Raw genomic sequence first — 14837 nt, 5'->3', positions numbered from 1 at the left:
CCCACTCCCCTCCCTTCAGTGCCCGCGCTGGAGCCGGAGCCTGGGCGGCGGAGGCGCAGGCAGCGCTCGCTCGGCGCCGGCGGCAGCCACAGCAGCCTGGCGCGCGGCGGTACTGGTAGCGGCGGCGGCGGCGGGCGGGCGCCGGGGACTCGGCTAGGAACGGCGCGGACCGGAGCGCGGCGGCGGCGGCTCTTGCGGGCGCGCACGGCGGCCCCCCAGGCGCCGGAGAACCGCGGCCGGCGGGCGGGCGAGCGGGCAGGCAGAGCGGGCGTCTTGTGAGCTGCAGGAACCAGGTAAGTCAGGGATGCCCGGCTCCTTGCGCGGGCTCGGGGCACTGCGACGAGCCACCTGCCCGGGCAAACTTTACGCACTGGCTTCAAGGCTCCGTGCCCTAAAGTTTGTTTGCGGGGATGTGCGCCCGACGGGTCTAGAATAAAAAATGTGTCTCGCAGCAGATTTGCTCTGGGGAGATATTTTTTCCTTCTTGGGCGAGGATTGGTTTTCAGACTTTGCATCCCCATCTCCAGCGTGGGGAAATGCGAGGTGGGTCCCTCCGGCCAACCCTTCGCGCAGCGGATTTGGCTAGTGAAGTTGGAAAAAAAGAAAGTTGTGAACCGAGGCAGTGCTGAAGATGAATCCTAGCTTCATGGTGCAGGAGACGGGGGACGGGGGTGATTGGGATAGCCTTTTGCCAGAAACTCCTCCCTCGTCCCCTGCTCTGAGAAAACCAGGGCAGAGGATTCTTCGATTAGGGATCAAGTTTTCCCAGCTGCATTCTCTTCTCTTTCCACTTTCAAATCTGCAGCCTTGGACAGGATCTGCTGCGTTTATTTGTCAGGTTTTTTTCTGGAATGGGCTGGAGTCCAGGTTTCTTGAGCTCGGACCTGGTCTTGGCTGCTTTTCCCTTTTCTAAGGAGCCCTGCGAAGCTAGCCAAGCAGGTAACAGAATATTAGGGACGGAAAACCAGGAAGTGCCAACAGGATACCCCAAAGTCACAGCACCATTAGAAAATTTTTTGGCTGATTGAAATGAACGAACAGCTTTTGGGCTGTGCTAGTGCAGAGCCCCGCGCGACTCGCCAATCCGTGTGTCCTCTGTATTGCATCTGCTTAATGATTTACAACAAGGAGATGTGCCCAGAGGAATGATTTAATAACGAACGGTACCCGCTATGGTAAAGAGAGTCAATCTCTGGTTTAAGCCAAGGGGAGGAGGACCGTCAGCTCTGGAAAAGGGGTGGTCAGTTTGTTCTCCTCAAACCATGATGTGGGGAAACAGAGCTAGATAGAGCAACACGGAGAGGGGAGATGTGTAGTGTTCAGGAGCCAGGTCAGAAACCCCAGCTCATATGGTGAGTAGGTAAATCCAGAAATAATTTAAAAATGATTAAGCAAGAATATTTGTTTTTTAAAGTAGGAGGACAAGCTGTGGCTTCTGTTTACCCCCACAGAGATGAATATCACACTAGCTGAAAAAGAATCCTGATCTGTAAATAGATTAAAAACAGAAATTAATCAGAACAATGAGTCAGAGCCCTTCAGTGATTGAAAGGAGTAATTGCCTTTGAAAGAGCTATTATGTCTCAATACCAAAGTCAAATGTGTTACTTTTGCTTTGCTAGTTGTGTTTACTAACAGTATCATGACTTTGGCTGCAGTAACCTGGCATCTCAGGTTGTGCTTTTAACCCTTTGTGGGGTGTGGTATGAGGGAGGAAATTGTCTGTAGGTTACTATTCATACCCATTTGAGCAGCATTTACAAAAATGCCTAATATGTGCCAGGTTGCAATGGGACAGGTTCTTGTAAGTGTGGCTCACAGAAGACATCTGACAGGGTGCAGCCTTGCTAATGGAAATATATGTGCTTGCAAATTATAAAAATAGTGGGTTCAGGGATTAATGGTCTTTGAATTCTTACTTGCTTGAAGTCAGTTGAGAGTCAACATGTAGTTTGAGAGCCCTCAAAAGGGACAGTGTCCATCAAGGAAATAGAGCACATTGCTGCACATGTTTATTTTAGGTAACTGGTGAAGCTGAATGCATATGTGTGGCCCTCCTGTGTGAAGGTGGGATAACCGACCCAGAGTGGCTAATTGATTTGCAGGGTAATCGATTCAGGCAGTGGCTGCTTCAGACAATAACATTCAGCCCCGTGTTCTACGCACTGTCTGGACATCAGTAATGTTAGCCTGAAGACATGAAGCCATTAAGTCCATTCTCCAGAACTCTAACTTTTAAGTATCCTTCATAACCCAACCAGATAGCCCAACTGTTTACTAAAATGGCAGCAAAACATTTAATAGGACCAAAGTGCTGAGCAATTTCAGCTGGAGCAAAGATTAGCTACAGACAGCAAGCAGTAGCCTTTCCATTGTTGATGTATGTTCAGTTTTATCACTGTCATATTTCATATATGCCTAGTTATTACAAACTAATAGGCTCTTCGCTCTGCTAGCAAAATATGTGTCTTTCTCTTTTATAAGTTCCTAACTCCTCACACGTTCAGTACACATTTTCTAGCTTTGTTTTTACTGTGTAATTGAAATGTGCAACTTGAAGTTCTCATTAACTCTTGATGTTTTGTGCTGGAATGTTATATAGATGTAATTGCCCCTTTAAAACTGCGAGATCTATAGATCACTAGGCTGTGCATGGTGCTGGTTCAGTGCTCTGTGTTTTCCAATCCGTTAATAAAGTATTTTAGAAAAATAATGTTAACTTTATACACTGGGAGATCTTCCGATGGCAAGAGGGTTAATGGAGGCTGTGCATGTTTTCTTGCTAGCTCTGATTCAATCACCATCACCGATTCATTTTTAAGCCTTTTTTATTTTAGGGAGTTTGCCTTTTAGAAAATGAGCATTTCAGAGGTGAACCGGTGGTTTTAAAATGTATTTATTAGTCACTTAATGCTAGTAGACCATTTCCTTTCTTAGCTTGATATTACTGCCTTAGATACTCTTCTTTTTGCAAAGATGCTTGGCAATGATTGAGTGTTGGGCTGGCCACAGAAGAGTTGAAGATAGAACATTTCTTTGAAATTAAGGGATAACAGATATCAGTCTCAGATCTAATTTGTGTAAAAATCTCGGGAACAAATCAACTAAGTGTTTTTTTCCGATTTATACTGCTTCCCCTCCCCCCAATATCTACTAAATATAGTGGGACATTGGTTTTGAGAATTTGCTGCAGGGGAAATTCGCTCTGTAGTTGAAACTTTGTATGCCAAGTTTCAATTCATAGTACATTTTTATTTCTCTCCTTTTATGTACATGTTATAAACAAGAAATAAGGTTTTGTAATAGAAGTGCTGGCAGAACTTTATAGCAGCTCAAACAGCTCTGCTACTTGGAATGTAAATATTTGTAGAATCTTTACTGTGCAAGAAGCTGCCTTGCAAAAAGTGGGGGAAAATGACTATTTTATTAAGTAGGACAAGATAATTCAGAAAGTATGCAGATTGCTTATTGCAGACATATTGTCATTCTGAGTAATAGATTATAGATGTTACAACAATTCCATAGCTCTCTTTTAGGTGCCTTTATAACTCAGATTGTAAATTTTCTGTGTTCTGAAACAGGAGAACAAATTTTTCCCATTTATTTTTCTAAGTTGCTTGACTTTGATTGCCTCTCAGATGTTAAGGGATGAAATCTGTAATTCAAAAACCACTTTGATTGTATTGCTGATACTGTGCCTGTTCCTATATTGTCTATGGGACAAAGAATTCTTGGGACCATTTCAGTACTTCACATACTCTGATTCTAGGGAACTAGTACAGCTCAGATCTTGTGTGTCCTTTGGATTCTCATATTTCTCAAATTTGCCCACTTCTCTCCATCTCCACATACATCGTCTCTGTTCCAAGTTCCTGTCTTCTCCCCAAGGATAACTACACTGGTTTCTCTGCCTCCTTCCTTGCTTCTTCCCCCAAGTTGCTCTCTGCACTGCAGGCAGAGCAGCTCTTTTTCTTAAATGTAAGTTAAATTAATATACGTCTCCTCAAAGCACTTAAATGATTTTCTGTTGCATTAACAATTAAATATCATCTACAAAGCCATGTAGGATTTAAACATTACCTGTCCCTCCAGCATCATCTCATGCCATGCTTTTGGAAACAGGAACTTCATGGGATTTATTCATTGTCTGCAGTTTTGTTGACCTCTTTCTACCTTAGGGTCTATTTTGTCCCTTTGCCTGGTAGCCGGTTCTAGCCTTTACGCCCCCCCCCCCCCATTACACACACACACACACACACACACAGAGGTACAGTTTTTTTTTGACTACTGCTATTCCCTTCTGTCACAATTTCAATATCATTTACTACAAGAGGGCTCTCTAATTTCCTTCCTTTTAATTAGGGTCCCTCTGCTAGTTACTTTTTGTTCCTATCCCCCAAAGCGCTTATATTAATTTGGAACTATTCGTTATCTGCTTTCTTGTTTACTATTCCGTAAGCATCTCACAATCAGTTACCACATCTGTTTTACTCGCTATTGCAAAGCAGCTCCCTCAGAGTATCTGGCTCACAGTGGAGTTTCTTTGGAGGGTGCCGAGTTTCACAACATGTTGGCTGGAGCACCCCCATGACCAAAGATCCAGTTAGTTATGCTCATATTTCAGCAGAGGTCTGCAGCTGACTTTGTCACAGAATGTTCTTTTTTAAAAAAGATTTATTTATTTATTTGACAGAGACCACAAGTAGGCAGAGAGGCAGGCAGAGACAGAGAGAGGGGGAAGCAGACCACTGCTGAGCAGAGATCCCGATGCGGGGCTCGATCCCGGGACCCCGAGACCATGATGTCACGACCCAAGCCGAAGGCAGAGGCCCTAACCCACTGAGCCACCCAGGCGCCCCTCACAGAGTGTCCTGTCACCTTGCCCATGATCTCTTCGATCTCACGGGTATCTTCTACTTCAAACCCATTGTGTCAAAATGGGATTCACCGTTTTTCCTCCCAGCTGGTTTCAGATGAGATGACCTCTTCTTTGATTTATTCTCATTGTGGTCCTCAAGGCATATAGCACCCGTGGTCTTTGGTACCATTCTCTTCTTTTGTCCCTGAATCCGATCAACTGATTAAAAATACAAGGACATTCATTCGAGTGATTATGCACCAGCCTAGGTTTCAAGCATTTTACACCCTTTATACTTCTTACCTAAATGCAGCAGATTAAGAAACCACCTTCGGCCCCACTGCCTTTCTTACTCCAGACTTTCTGACACATGCTGCTGCATTCATCCGTGAGCCAGAAACCTTGTGTCATTGGACACCCATTGCCTAGAGAAAAAACATGCCACTGATGCGGTCTGTGTGAGACTTCTTCCCTTTATTTCTTGCCCATACTTGAAGTTCTAATTTATAGGAGCTTTTAAAAACTTTCTTGAATACTCACGATGACCCTTTTGGCTTCAAGGTTCCTACACCCATGGCTTCCACTCCAAACCCCTCATTCATATCTCAACTCCTATCCACCCTCAATTCCCTATTATTTGTGCCAGGAAAGCTCTTTAATTCTATTCCTACCATTTGTCTGGGTGATATCCACAGATCAGTCCCCTAGGAAGCCTTTAGTGTCCTCCAGACTAGGTTTGAGCCCCATGCTTTCTGCTCTCAACGGTATTTTAAAATTTTTTCTTTAGACGGAGAATGGATAGGAATTTAATTGATATTGTACAGCTGTTTAATATCTGTCTTTCCTGATAGTCTGTGGGTGGAATGGCACAGCCATTAGGATTTTGGTATTTGTGGAATGAAAGGAGGACGATCTGATCAGTTTCACTCACCTGCAGTTCTATGGTAGTTGCATTAGAGTTTCTTTTTATTGGACTTAAAATTTTTGAGTGTATAATGTGAAGATTTTATTGTATTTTGCACAGTCTCTGGGTGACAAGTCATTAATTTGCCAATGGTGGGTATCTTGATATGGTCTGAATTTAGAAGATTTTGTGACAAACATATGTCTTAAAAGAGGTATAAGCTTATACCTAAGCTTATAGTCAGTACTGACGGCTGGTCTTTGATGTACGTGGCTTATTTTAGTGCAATGGGGATAATTTGGAATTCACAAAATCCATTATTTATTAGAGTAAAACATTATGAAAGAAACAACTAAATGCTTCACAAATCGAAAGCACATCTTCCTAAACTATAAATAGCTACATAGTTATAAACGAGGGGAAGGGCTGCCTTATGTGCATTAAATGGTCTCACCAATTGTCCTTCAATAGAAAGCCCTTTTATACCTCAGACAATATTTCATTTCCTTTTCTCCACTTCCCAATTTATGAACTTTCTAGAAACATTGACTGTTATGCTTGAAATAACAGAAATTCCTTGGTCCTTATAGGACTTTCTGAGTTCTTTGTGGGGAAAAGATCTGGTAACTTATATTCTTAAACATTTTATTTTAGTTATTTATTTTTTTAAAGATTTTCTTTTTTTAAAGATTTTATTTATTTGAGAGAGAGAGAGGGAGCAGAGCTAGAAAGAGAACGGGAGAGGGAGTAGCAGGCTCCCTGCTGGCTCTATGGGGGGCTTGATGTGGGGCCAGATCCCAAGACCTGGGGATCCTGACCTGAACTGAAGGCAGACCCTTAACTGACTGAGCCACCCAGGTACCCTATTTTTTTTTTTTTTAAGATTATTTATTTATTTGAGAGAGGGAGTGTGCACACACATGAATAAGAGGAAGGGAAGAGGAAGAGGAAGAGGGAGAAGCAGACTCCTGGCTAAGCGGGGAGTCCAACAGTGCCGGGCTCCATCCCAGGACCCCAAGATCATGACCCGAGCTGAAAGCAGATGCTTAACCTACTGAGCTTCCCAGTTGCCCCTACCCTTTTTATTTTAAAGTAATTACACTCAAAGAAAGTTGTAAACATGGCACAAAGAAGGTGTGTATATCCTTCACCCAGCTTCCTCTTATGGTGATACTGCGTATTTGCTGTAGTGTGATATCAGAGCCAGGAAATTGACATTGGTGCATCACTGTTAACAAGACGACAGACCTTATTTCTAATTGCCACTATATTTTTAAGCCTGAGTACATGAGTGTGTGTATAGCTGTACGCAATTTCAGCTCATCTATAGAATCATGTATCTAGGATTTTAATTTAGAGAACCAATATCCTGATAGCTGCACTCTCCATGTTAAGCATACACTGATGTAATTATTTTGCAATAGTCCTCCAGGTTTCAAATACTCTACTTCCATAGACCTTTTCCCATGCAAATGTTTGTCTTGTTGCTCTTAAATATCATGAACTCATTCACCTTGGAGTTGCCTATATGTAAAAGTTGCTATGGAAACAGAAGTCTTGGCATTTCATAAAGCACGATGTGACATTTGGGTGGTTCTCTGTGGTCATCGGTTTGGGAATCTGTGTTGACTTTCCATATTAGTTTTTAAAAAGTTCTGCAGGTAAGTGTGTTTGTTTGTCAGTGTAATCAGACTTGGACAGCACTTTAATGCCACCAGGGCCACGATCTTACTGAATAGTTCCTTCTACTTTCTAACACTAACAGACTCATGGTCCATTTTTGTTCTTTCATAGAAATAGTCACTCTTTAAAATAACACTGCAGGAGATGGTAATGACCCTTTCTAGGCAATTAAAATCAACCAGAACAATATAGCTAGTGATCTAATCTGATGGCTGCTACTCACTTCGGCTGGCCTCTTCTGTGAATATAAAGCAGGGGAAAAGTTGCTGATTTCCAGTCCTTACCAATTCCAGTGAATATTCTGAAGGCTCTGGAATACAGATAAGGCCCGTCTGTACCAAATTCGGGTGTGTGCGACAGCAGACAGCATCGCTCTTACCCCTTTCCATTCCCTTTGCCAAAAAAAAAAAAAAAGTTTACATTTCTATATGTTAGGCAGTTTGTCGTATTTCTCGATTATTTTTAGTGAAGCTTTGCTGGGAGTTCTTCTGTTTTGCTAAGAAAAAAACAACGAAGAGCTATGTGCAGCATCAGCAGTATAATTTTGAAATTTGAAGCTTGTAGGTCAAAATTTTTTCTTTCTCACTTTCTCCTGCCATTGAAAAACATTTTTCTCATGTGCAATGGAAAGATACACTTGTTTACCTTTAGCACTACTTTATTGGATTATTTCACCACTATTAAACAAACATTACCCCTGTGGAATTGATTCTGTGGCACTATGTGGTAATATTCATTTTTAAAAAGAACAGGTCTCAATACATGGGTTTTGTTTTATTTGACACAAACCACAAATTCTGTGAAGATGCTTGTAAGTGGAGGGCTTATTTCCATGTAATGGGAAATTGTAGAATCTAGACATTTCTCTTTTTAATCTAATAGTGCCATAATTGTCTGCTGCTGTAAATGGTTTTGCATTATGACTTGCCTGGAAATATCTATTGTCCTTTTTCTAGAAATTTCAGGATATTCCTCCTGAATCTTCATGTTTTTCTTCCATTTGGTTTTTAATATCCTGATTACGCCCTTGTTCTTCGTCCCACCACATTTTGACCAGACACACAAAGACACCTGTACCACCCAAGACAGAAACTGGAGGAAGGAATAGAATTAATACCAAATCATAAAATTCATAAGGTAAGAAATGTTTCCCAAGCCTTCAAGCAGAAGAGCAGAAGGGAATAAAATCCAACGAAGGGGAGGCATTTTGGATTGTGCATTGGGTGAAAATGCCACGTGACTTAAAGTTCGTTCAATCCTTCCTCTTCCTCCTCATCCTCCTTTCCCTTCTCTTCCTTTTCTTAAGTTTTCTGACTTGTTTTCGGGTCATATTCTGGATTTGACTCTTCTGTACTGACCCCTAGTGGGTAAATGTTTTCAATTGTCTCTAATTGAAAAGATCACATAGATTTGTGTGCAGGGTGTTTTGTTGTGTTGTGTTTTGTTTTGTTTTAACAGGAGCAGAGAAGGTGACTATAAAATTGATCAAATTTGATTTTCGGAGACAAATACCCTTAGAAAAAGATAGAGCACACATCAGCCCTGTGGGAAACTGTTTGCAAAGCCACAGTACCTTTCCTGGCACTTTGCATGATGACTTCCTGTCCTCTTTAAGCAAGGAATCTCTTTTCTGCTCCATTGTATCTGGGCTGGCCTTTTGAATTTAAGCAATAAAAAGTAACTATTGTGGTGTTACTGTGAATTTTGAGCCTAAGCCTTAAGGCCGTGGAACTTACGTTTTTATTTTCTTCCTGCCCTGAAACATCCATGTAAACAAGTTCAGGCCCGCCTTTTAGAGATTGAGAGGCCACGTAAAGAAAAGTCAGAACCTACAACCCGTATGAGTTAATGGTCAGAACTGGTAGTCTGTCATGGAAGGCCAGCAGTCCCAGTAAAGCCATTGGATGACTAAATGACATGAGTGACGTCAGGCAAAACTAGCAAACAAACCGCCAAGCTGAACTCTGGTCAAATTTAGAATCATCAGGAAATAATTTGTGTTTAAATAATTAAGTTTTAGGGTGGTTTATGCAGCAGCAACACATGCATGTTTTATAATTAAAAAAAAAAAAAAAAAAAACAGACATAATTGGGACACCTGAGTGGCACATTTGGTTAAGGGTCTGACTCTTTATTTCAGCTCAGGTGATGACCTCAGGATAGTGGGATCTCAAGCCCCACATCAGGCTCTGTGCTCAGTGTGGGCTCAGCTTGAGAGTCTCTGTCTTTCTATTCCTCTGCCCTTCCCACTCATGCTGTCTCTTTCTCTTTAAAATAAATAAATAAATCTTTAAAAAAAAACCCAATTTAAAAATGTAAGCAAATGTTTTAAAAACATAAAGTCTTAACAATAAGGGAAATCAGAGTTCTAAGGTGACACACCAATCGGGCAGGGTATCCCAACCCCTGCCCCAGAGCCCTTCCAGATTTTCCCTCCTGCCCTGCCTGCGGGAGGCGCCAGAGTGGCCCAGACAGGGAAGTAAAAGTGTATAAACTAGCCCCTTTGTGCTCCGGGCTCACACAACAAGATCCAGTACAGGTTCTGTAACATCAATTCTTTTTGTTGTTTTATAAATGTATCAGTTTTACTTTGGTAAGAAGCCATTGACATCTGAAAATTTGTCCCTATTTGTCTGAAGATAGATACTACTCACCTGTGTTCCCCGAAAGCTGTGGGTCCGAGGTGCACCACCCTGTGTCTTTTCCGTGCTCTTGGTTGACTGGGTGCCTGCTCCGACCATGTGGCTTTTCATTCTGGGCTCTAGTGTGAAGGTCCCGTTATTGTGGTATACGCACTGTGGAGCTCCGTACAGGTCTACCAATTTAGGGTTTTACTTACCTACCCGTGTCCCTTGGTATATCAGCTGCTGATGGCTCACAGGTTCATCCCTCACTGGGGAGCTGCCCTTTGCAGAGGGAACCCTCCCAGACAAGACCATGCCTCTTCTTGGCTGGTGCCGGTGCCAATGATGGGTTGATGCCTGAGCACAAAAACCTGGTCCCTTTGCCTTCATTTAGGACAACTCTGAAGGCCATACCTGCCCCAGAAAGCCCCAGGACCAACTGAGGTCCCCGTTGCAATACTTTTAAGTTTTCAGGCACCTCCTCATGCTGGTTTGTGTTTGTTTTTCCTTTTTCTTTATCTTTTCTTTTTTAAAGGTGTTATTTATTTATTTGACAGAGAGATCACAAGCAGGCACAGAGACAGGCAGAGAGAGAGGAGGAAGCAGGCTCCCCGCTGAGCAGAGAGCCTGATGCGGGGCTCCATCCCAGGACCCTGGGATCATAACCTGAGCCGAAGGCAGAGGCCTTAACCCACTGAACCACCCCGGCGCCCCTGTTTTTCCTTTTTCCAAGAGAGAGAGAGAGGTAGAGGGAGAGAGAGAGACAGAGAGAGAATCTCAAGCAGGTTTGCATGCTCAGTGCAGAGCCTGACATGGGGCTCAGTCTCAAAACCCTGAGACCATGACCTGAACCGAAATCAAGAGTCAGATGCTCTGCTGACTGAACCACCCAGGTGCCCCATATCTATGCCTTTTTATACTTCCCTACGGCATTTTCTTTCGAGAGCATTCTTCAGTAAACCTTTCTTAGATTTTGTTTCTAGGAAACACAGGTTAAGAAAGGCCCTTATCTGGGACACATTTTCACAGCCCAGGGCAGAAACTTAAGAGGCCTACTTGAACTATAAAGTAGTATTTATATCATTGACTAGGACTGGTCGTGTATCAGATTGTTTTCACATTTCATTGGCCAGAAGTCACAGCAGGGCCAATAAAGAAGAGAGAGGAAATGTGGGTGTTTACAAATAGTAATACAATCTATCATAATCTACCTCTCTTGGTCTCCTACACATAAAATACATGTTTAGTCACATGTATGTGTTTTATACTCCACCTGTCCACAGGAATTATACCCCTAAATCTTATCTAATTATGAAATAAGGCTGAAAGCCCATGATTTTATTATAGTCTCTGCATCTTACAGCAGAAGTACAAAAAATTGACCCAAACTATTACGGACACATTAGAGCCTCTGCTAGGTCCTATCATATGTTGATGTGCTGAGGGCTTGCTTGTATTTTTATGGGTCATTTGGGAGTTGGCAGCTGTTGGCTGGGCCCAGCTGGGTGTCTTTGCTCAACGTTCAGGTCTGACTGGCTGAGATGTTCGCACATCTAATTTGACGTATAAGTTGAAGGATAAATTCCTTGGTAGAAATGATTCTCATGCCAGTTACATAGGTACAAGGACAAATGGAAGCGTAAAAGATCTTGGCTACCATTAGAATACTGTCACTTAATGCTGTATTGTGTTGGCTGTAATGAGAACATGGCCAAACTCAAAGCCAAGGGTCGGGAGCTATCCTCTGCCCCTTAATGGCAGGAATTGCAAAGTCACATGGCCAAGGGCATAGATACAGGAAGGGTGAAGAATTTGGGCCAATAATGCAATCTACCATACCACCAAACCTCATATCCAGTAAGCATTGTAAATGCCCTCTAGATTGTAGTTGCATTTCAGATTAAACACAGGAAATGTAAAATGTCACTTTATTGCCTATGAATGAATTATAACTCTCTAATTGCTGCCTAAGTGAAGGAGTCCTGTGTGAAGCTCAGTAATACACAGAGTTGGAAAATATAATGAAAGCTCTCCGAGAACGTTCAGTCCAACTGGAAGAACTCCTTATGTATTTGGAAATATCAGGAAGTTTTGCCTAGTGGTAATGTGTATTCTTTTGCTTCTTAATCCAGACAAGTTGTCTGCCACGTAATAGTTTGTGATATTGAGCACATTAATTGGTTCTCCTAACCCTCAATTTCTTCATCTGTAAAGTTGGAATATTGGTCTTGTATGGATTTGTTGTAATAAATACGTAAACTAAGCTCAGGCCCTTAAAACAAACAAACAAACAAACAAAAAACCCAAAATAGTTTTTCCACCTGTTGTGCCTAGTGGTTTTACTGTTGGTGTCCGTATTACTCACTATATATATTTTACATATATTTATAGAATAATAGAAGTGTAGTATATGCCAAAGGACAACAGAGCGGGGAAGGATGAAAGGAGACTGGTTGAACTGTCAAGAAGAATGAATAGAGAAGGCTTCATATGCATCTAGGCTGAGCTGACTCGTCAAGGTATGAAGGGCCAGAAGTCTGAGCCCAGTCTGTATGCCTGGTAACAGGTGGACTGGCAGGATTTTGGACCAGTGAATCATTTCCATGCTTATCACTGACAGTGTGGTTCAGGGGATACTTGGTGAGTGGTAAGTTGTGATAGGGAAGACTCTGATTTGGGCAGAGTGTTGGATATGATTAAGGCATAGAGACAGATCTGATGCCATGCCGTGTTGTGAATCTCAAGGAATAGGAGACCGGGAAGAAGATGGGTTTAGGTAAAAATCTCTGTAAAGAGCTTTTATGTTTTGCCCCCAAATTCTTAAAAAGCATAGCATGTTAGAATACACTTTGCCAATGAGGCTAAGAAGATTCATGGAATGCCTCAGGTCAAATACAGGTTAATGACCTAACTAGAAATGGAATCCATATTTCCCATGTCTGCAAGTAGTGCATTTTTCACTCTGGAACAGTCTTTATAAGAAAAATTTATATAACTGGAAATGGGAACTATTGCCTTATCCTTCATAATGACTGTGAGTGAACTCTTTTACTCGTCTCAGACCCCAGGTGGACTCACTTTTCTCTCTCTATGTGGGATCTCATCTCTAGGACTGAAATTGAGTTCACTTCTCAGGACCTCTTTCAGCTCCCCCGTCAGCTTAACCCTGTCTCTTCCCCTATTTCCAATGCTGGCCCTCCTTGGCTCTGGAGGTTGTAGAGTCTTTGGTTGGCTCGTTTTCCTTCTCCCTCATATGCATCATTCATTTTCCTCTCTCCTTTGCTCGTTACTACGAAGAAAGGAGCACAGATACTACCAGAAACTGTCTACCGTAGGTGTTTTCCTTACCATCGTCCTACTCTAATACCTGGAATCCTCCTAATGATTTTCTTTACTTTTCCTAAAATCATACGGATTTTTTTTTTTTTTTTTTAGATTTTTATTTATTTATTTGACAGAGAGAAATCACAAGTAGATGGAGAGGCAGGCAGAGAGAGAGAGAGGGAATCAGGCTCCCTGCTGAGCAGAGAGCCCGATGCGGGGCTCGATCCCAGGATCCTGAGATCATGACCCGAGCCGAAGGCAGCAGCTTAACCCACTGAGCCACCCAGGCGCCCCCATAGGGATCTTTTTTAAAGTTCAACGTAATATTTCTCTTTTGTCTCTATTTAACTCTAGTTAGCTTTACCCAGAGATCTAAACCTATTTATCTGATTGTCTGCTTTATTGCTGTTCACAAACTATTGAGAATCATTCACACTTCCCTGGGGAGGGGCGATTCCTTCGCTTGCTATCGATGATGACAGTCATGATCGGGTGACTTGCTTTGGGCCAATGAAATGTGAACGTTTCACATGTAGCCACTTGCTGCAGAGGCATTGGGAGCCAGTATGTGGCTCCTTCTGTTCTTCTCTGCCTCTGAAGCCATGGAATTCTGTGTTAAGATGGAGTTTCCTGGAGCCTGGGACCTGCGTGACTACCATGAGCAGAACTGTCTGTTGATGTGCATTAAACTTCAGACTTTCATTGTCACCGGCCATGGGGATGTGCATGTTGTTGGTTATGGAAGCAGAACCTGATCTGTGCTGATCAATGATAGCACCTCTACTTGGATCTCTCAAACCCTTGCAGCCGCATGCAGAGCTGACCTCATGAACATCCTTGCCAAGAGTTCACTGGTACCCGTGTTTTCCACCTTCTCCCACCACTGACAACAACATCAGCATCAAAGCAATTGCTCAAAGCATAAATTGGGATTTCTTTTTGACCTCTTCTTTTTGAAGCCCGTATGGAAGAGTATGCAAGTCCTGTCTTTCCTGCATCTGAAATATGCATTGAAACTGCTCAATTCTCTCCACCTTCAGTTCCAGTCACTTCATCTAGACCCCCAGCGGCATTGTTCTTAATTACGACCAAAGCATCCAGTCTGGTTTCCTGTCTCTGCTATCCATTCTTGATCATTTTGATCCTGTTTCCATACTGCAGCCAGTGTGTAAAATGAAATGTAGTATGAAACCCTCTTTCAGACCTTAAAGAATTTCAGTTGGTGGTAGGGTAAAGTCCACATTATTTGACAGGACACTTAGAGCCTTCATGATTTTACCCCGACTGCCCTTCTGGCCTGATCGTAGGGCACTCTTACATGGGTTCTCTGATTCCAGCAGTGATGGACGAGTCTTTGCATGTGGTGTGACCACTTGCTGAGTACATGTCCCCCAAACCCCCATTGCTTCCACCCCACCACGCACATACAACATTCATATAGTCG

The 14837-nt window shown here is 42.6% G+C and overlaps 1 protein-coding gene across 1 annotated transcript in view; it reads left to right on the top strand.

Moving 5' to 3' along the window:
* Window positions 1-203: 203 nt before the first annotated feature.
* The window catches only part of CNTN3 (contactin 3), a 338196-nt gene continuing 323562 nt past the window's right edge, over window positions 204-14837 (top strand). Inside the window, exon 1 of the mRNA XM_059161515.1 lies at window positions 204-293. The gene's annotated coding sequence lies outside the window, so the exon portion shown is untranslated. The remainder of the gene's footprint in view (window positions 294-14837) is intronic.

Source organism: Mustela lutreola, chromosome 2 (assembly GCF_030435805.1).
Source record: "Mustela lutreola isolate mMusLut2 chromosome 2, mMusLut2.pri, whole genome shotgun sequence".
NCBI lineage: Eukaryota > Metazoa > Chordata > Mammalia > Carnivora > Mustelidae > Mustela > Mustela lutreola.
The sequence above is the reverse complement of the archived record's forward strand: the minus strand, read 5'-3'. Positions and strand labels throughout refer to the sequence as shown.